The 6,278-nt window shown below is 36.8% G+C and overlaps 1 protein-coding gene and 1 pseudogene across 8 annotated transcripts in view; one reads left to right on the top strand and one right to left on the bottom strand.

The window, feature by feature from the left end:
* The window catches only part of GPHN (gephyrin), a 767,219-nt gene that overhangs the window by 468,707 nt on the left and 292,234 nt on the right, over positions 1–6,278 (bottom strand). The window lies entirely within an intron of this gene.
* Positions 5,322–5,755, top strand: LOC105549629 (annotated as a pseudogene). The gene has a single exon (XR_001007579.1). The product of XR_001007579.1 is annotated as a 40S ribosomal protein S12 pseudogene (transcript).

The following is a 6,278-nucleotide window of genomic DNA, read 5'->3' as shown; positions in this document are numbered from 1 at the left end:
TGCACATGTACCCTAGAACTTAAAGTATAATATATATATAAAAAAGAAAGCAGTGAACAAAACAAATATAGTAATTGTATTTGTCGATCTTACATTCTACCGGGGGAAATGGGTAGTAAACAAATAAGTTAGAAAATTTCAAATGTTGTAAGTGCTGTAAAGAAAACATTATAATGAGGATGATGTGATATAATGCATGAAAACTACTTTAGATTTGGTGGTGCTAGTAAACCTCTGAGAAAGCAATAATTTAAACAGATTATGTTAGTAATTGTATAGATGTAAAATAATAAATCTATTCTAAAATACGCAAAAACTATAATTCAGAAGTTTCTCTAAATTTCAATGTTCAACATTTGATTTTAATTAATGATATTACATATTTCACTTACGTATACAGTGCAGAGACCCTATAAAGCAGTCACACAACGGAAACTACAAAACAACCAGCTAACAACTTCACCATATGATCAAAGCAGCCTCATATATCAATATTAACCTTGAACATAAACAGTCTAAATGCTGCACTTAAAAGTAACAGAGTAGCAAGTTGGATAATAAAACCAGATTTATCCCTCTGTTATCTTCAAGAGACCCATTTCATGCTACACCAACAGGCTGGAGAAACAGTAAAGAGCTGGAGAAACACTACGCAAACGGAAAACAAAAAAGAGCAGGGGTTGCTATTCTTACCTCAGATAAAAAAGACTTTAAACCAACAACAGTAAGTATTTTTAACTTATGGTAATATTGTTATTTGCATCAGTGCAATAACAATCCATTTTCTTTTGCAACAGGACACAACTGGAGAAACTGGTTGTTTTACCAAGGTTTTGAGTAGAAGGTTATGCTTTCCTTTATGGAATCAAGCTTGACTTGCAGAGCCAGTTAAAGCCCCTTGGGAAAACTGACCTCATACCTTGTCTACACAGTCCCTGTACAGGGTTCCTAACCTGTGGTGAGTAAAGAATGTCACTTTCTAATAGACTCAGGAACCTCAAGTTATTTTGGGATCTCGAGAGTGGAATTTACTCAACTCATAGGCATTTGAGGGTAGAAACCCATGGCTGGGCTCGGCTTTAAGAAAGTCTTATATGAGATTCCTTGAGGAACAGAGTTCCATCAAACTCAATTTAAAAAGCCTATGTGAAAAATAATTATTCTTGCTGTACTTTATGCAAATATTGAAGCCAAGTATAAGATTAAAGTTCATTTTGCAAACAACTCAGTCCTATCATGATTTGTTTTTGACAAAAATGAGGACTGCAGAGAGAAAATTTATGTTTCAAAACTTATCATACACTTGCCATTAAATTCTAATCTCATTATTTGTTTTTAAGTTTTTGCCTACATTTTAGACTAACCCTGTGAACCAACCAGTGGTCTCTGGCTGCAGCTCAGAAGAAACAGGGATGGGTAAAGTAAAAATCTGGATCAATATTCTAGTTTTGGGTAATTATCCTGCAAATCCTGCCACGTGATAGAAATAAACGGGGTGCCCATAACCTGGAGGTTTCTTTGTGAAAATAAGACCAAGGGAGCTAACTAAAGCCAAGCCCCATGCACCCAGACCTTACCAGGTACAACTATAGCCACCAGTTATCCTGGCATGGTGGCAGCCTCAGGATTTCTAAGCTGTCCTTACCCCCCTTTTTCATTTTGATACATATCTTCTAATAACCTTCAGGTTTCTCTCTTCTCGCCTTCAGGCCATCAAACTCAAAATGGTCATGCAACTGGAGCTTCAAACAATGGCTCCGTTTTACTAGGGATCCTCAGACAAGACTTTGAGGGAGATTTGACTGCTATTTTCCCAAAGCAGTGCCCTCTGTCAGCAGAAAGCAGTTAAGATCATCTTCATTCCTATTCTAATGGCAGTTAGATGTACCTTTTCAGAGGGGGAAAATGAGAGTGATAGGAGGCAGCCAAATACCTAGGCAGATAGTGGGTGGGTTCCCTGTGAAATCCTACCTTCAAGCCAAAGATAGTTTAAAGCCTGAAAGCCAAGCTGCAAGTTAAATCTTTGGACTTGATTGATAACTTGTCTTCCTGTTTGGCAGCCTTTCCTCTGATTGATCCCCACCTTCACCTATTTAACATGTACCTACCCTTTCCTAATTGGTTTTCTACACTGTCGTGCCCACCTTTGAGTAGTGTCTTCACTTTAACTTTTTTTGCATAATCACAAACCAATCAGCACATACTTCCCACTCTAAGTTCATAAAAGGCCCAGGACCCAGCCAAATGGGGAATTTTCCCACCTTTGGATGGGGAAAACACCCCTCCCCACCACATCCCCTGTTGGCTGAGAATTTTTCCTTTCACTTAATAAATTCTACTCCACTCACTGTCCAGTGTCCACATGCCTGCCTAATTCTTCCTGGTTGTGAGAAAAGAACTCAGGCCTAGCTGAGTTAAGGAGCAGAAAGACCACAACACATTCACATGGTAAAAATAACTACAATGTTAAGGAAGGGCATATAGTAAAAAGTTTTCCTCCCTACCCTGCCATACTAGATTTTTATGTATCCCTCTATGCATATAAAAGCAATTGCAGCCAGGCACGGTGGCTCACGCCTGTAATCCCAACACTCTGGGAGGCCAAGGTGGGCAGATTACCTGAGGCCAGGAGTTCGAGACCAGCCTGGCCAACATGGTGAAACCCTGTCTCTACTAAAAATACAAAAATTAGCTGGGCATGGTGGTATGTGCCTGTTATCCCAGCTACTCGGGAGGCTGAGGCAGGAGAATCGCTTGAACCTGGGAGGTGGAGGCTGTACTGAAGTAAGATCACACCACAGCACTCCAGCCTGGGTAACAGAGTAAGAATTGGTCTCAATCAATCAATCAATAAATGCAATTGCACTTATATCTCCCATTTATATTTGTGTATGTATGTGTGTGTGTGCATGTATGTGTATATATATCCCTTTTTAATGCAAGTATACACACTATTGTGCATATTTTTCTGACAGCAATTAAGGTTTACATATACTTTTGAAAAAGATGCTCTTATGTAATAAATACTTCTAGTTCTTGGAGATTTTATCAATTTTAGTTCAAATAAAATACACCAATGAGTTTTAATTTTTTCATAACTCCATGGCTTTCCTGGATTCCCCACCTCCACCTCATACATACCCACTCTCAAATAAAATATCTTGCTCTACACAATTTCCTTCTCCTTTCACTCCCCTATTACTGCTAACTGCATTGGTTTTAATGAAATAATAGAAAATTTAATGAGCTGAACTCAAGTATCTGTGGGATATGTAAGAACTAATTTAGGTAATTCAAACACCACTATGTGCTACTTCATTAATTGTCGGGGATTTCTATTTCTGTCTAACAGAATTAGTTTAGAAGTATGCCTATTCTGTTTTACATGATTCAGACTTAAATAAACATCATAATCTAGATTATACTTCATTCTCATTATCAAAGGTGACTACTATTCTCAGCACATGTAAAATAACCAAAAGTATTCATTTATTTATTTGAGGATCTTATGACAATTATATATACCTTAATTTTGTAACCATCTCTTTATTAATGAAGAACTAGGTATATCGTACAAAGTTAATGTTGCCATCCAAAAGACAGCACAAACAAATGATTCAAGTCCAGGACTGATCACTTAAAAACTTCTGTGCTCTTGGAGGAAATCATTTCTTTAATCTAAACTCCATATTGCTTGCCTATAAAATGGAAATGCAGTTGACTCTCCATATCCATGGAGGATTGGTTCCAGGACCCCCGTGGATACAAAATGCAGAGTATGCTGGAAGTTCTGTTGGCCCTCCGCATCTGTGGATTCCACATCTGTGGATGCAAAGCACAGTTGCACCCCTGTCTACACAACCACGAGTTTAGATAAGAAACCTGTGGATATGGAGGAACGATGGTAATATCATCATACGCCTCACAGGATTACTGTGAGCAACAAACATTAAAAAAATATGTTAGGGCACTTTGTAAAGTTGAAAAAAAGCATTAAATAAATAAATGATAGCTGTTAAATATTGACTGTACACCTGCAATGAATATTCATATTTATTATATGTATATTAAATCAGCAAGTACTCCATAAGTACTTTTAAAGTTAATTTGTAGGGCAAAACATTCAAATTCATGAATATATTCAACAAATACTTTTTTGAGCAACTTCTACCATGTGCCACACAATATCCTGGGGTTAGAGGTAAAGGAGAGAAAAAGATAGACAGTCTTTGTGTTTATACAACTTATAATAAAGAAAGGAAGACATTAAGCAGATAAATGCACAAATATTAATTAATTACAAATGTGATAAGCTGGCAGGGAGAAACTGTTGAAAGTCAGGAAAAGTGGATTATCCTGTACTTCTCTTGCTCATTCATGAGCCCAAATGTTTATTTGGTACCATGCTAGAAACCTCCCTTATTAACTATTATTTTCTTTTTGTCCACTTTAGAGACTAACAGCACAATGCATTTAAATTAGTACCTTTCCAATTCTGACTCTTGCTTGAAATATATGAAAGAAAAGTATTCTAATTTGGGAAGGGAAGTATTTTATCTCATAATATTGGTTGATGATGTTCATGGGTCACAGGAATTTTTAAGAAATTTTAAAATTATTTAAAAATATGTGACTAAATAATTCTAGCTACACACTGATGTAAGATTTTACAGAACCATAAATCATAAAGAAAGGTACCTGAAAAAAATTACCAGAAAATAATGGTAGTTAAATACCTCTATAAAGTCCACAACTCAAAGTGCCAAAGAACATACGGAAATGTTGCCAATAAAAGCAGTACACTTTAAATGACTTCTGAGGAACTGTCTATTATTTATGAGTTACTTGCTCATTTTTATAAGGCTTAAAGCACTGAGACAAACTTGAAAAATTTCCCAGAGCCAGATTTGTAACATAAATTTAGAATAATAGCAAGCTTCATTTAAAACCCATGTTATGCAGTTATGCTCTAATAGATTAATATTAAGCAAACATAGTAAAGTCAAGCTAATAAATACATTTAATTCCTATTAGAAAACACCATTGCATGTTTAAAAATATTTGGCTTGCATGAACTTTACCTGACATCTCTATATAACCGATACTCTCTATACCTCTATAAATCCAAGTTCTTAGACAGTAAAGTCACCAGCCAATAGCATTGTTTTGCACAAAATCAGAGACAAAGATTTATTAGAAATTTAATTTCTAAGAAAGTAGGAAGACTACAAAATTAACAATCATATATTTTTATTTAAGTTCTGCTGATGTTTTATTTGAGTGCAGGATTTCATCACACAGCATTGTAAGATAAAATACTGTCTGAAGGCATTGCTGCTGGAGGTGTAATGGACGTTAATACTGCTTTACAAGAGGTGCTGAAGACCGCCCTCATCCACGATGGCCTAGCACGTGGAATTTGCGAAGCTGCCAAAGCCTTAGACAAGCGCCAAGCCCATCTTTGTGTGCTTGCATCCAACTGTGATGAGCCTATGTATGTCAAGTTGGTGGAGGCCCTTTGTGCTGAACATCAGATCAACCTAATTAAGGTTGATGACAACAAGAAACTAGGAGAATGGGTAGGCCTCTGTAAAATTGACAGAGAGGGGAAACCCCGTAAAGTGGTTGGTTGCAGTTGTGTAGTAGTTAAGGACTATGGAAAGGAGTCTCAGGCCAAGGATGTTATCGAAGAGTACTTCAAATGCAAGAAATGAATAAATCAATCTTTGGCTCACAAAAAAAAAAAAAAAAAAAACCCAAAAAACAAAAAACAAATTCTAGGGAGATTAATTAAATGAGAAAAATGAAACCATAAAAAGGTGCTAATATAATACTGGCATGGGGAAGAACTTCCTGAGCCCATACAAAGGATAGAAACCCTCAAGGAAAAGACAGCCAGAGCTGACCCTGATAGGCCCTGATTTTTCAACTTTATGGTGGTGTGAAAGTGATAAGCATTCAGTAGAAACTGAACTTCAAGTGCCCATACAACCATTCTGTTTTTCACTTCCAGTATGGTATTCAATAAATTATGTGAAATATTCAACACTTTGTTATAAAACAAGCTTCATGTTAGATGATTTTACCCAACTGTAAGCTAATGTATGTTCTGAGCACATTTAAAGTAGGCTAGGCTGGCCAGGCGTGGTGGCTCACGCCTGTAATCCCAGCACTTTGGGAGGCAGAGGTGGGTGGATCACAAGGTCAGGAGATCGAGACCATCCTGGCTAACACAGTGAAACCCCGTCTCTACTAAAAAATACAAAAAATTAGCCAGG

The sequence above is a fragment of the Mandrillus leucophaeus genome, unplaced genomic scaffold (genome assembly GCF_000951045.1).
Source record: "Mandrillus leucophaeus isolate KB7577 unplaced genomic scaffold, Mleu.le_1.0 Scaffold448, whole genome shotgun sequence".
Lineage (NCBI taxonomy): Eukaryota > Metazoa > Chordata > Mammalia > Primates > Cercopithecidae > Mandrillus > Mandrillus leucophaeus.
Note: the sequence above shows the minus strand (reverse complement) of the source record. Positions and strands in the feature narration are given on the sequence as shown.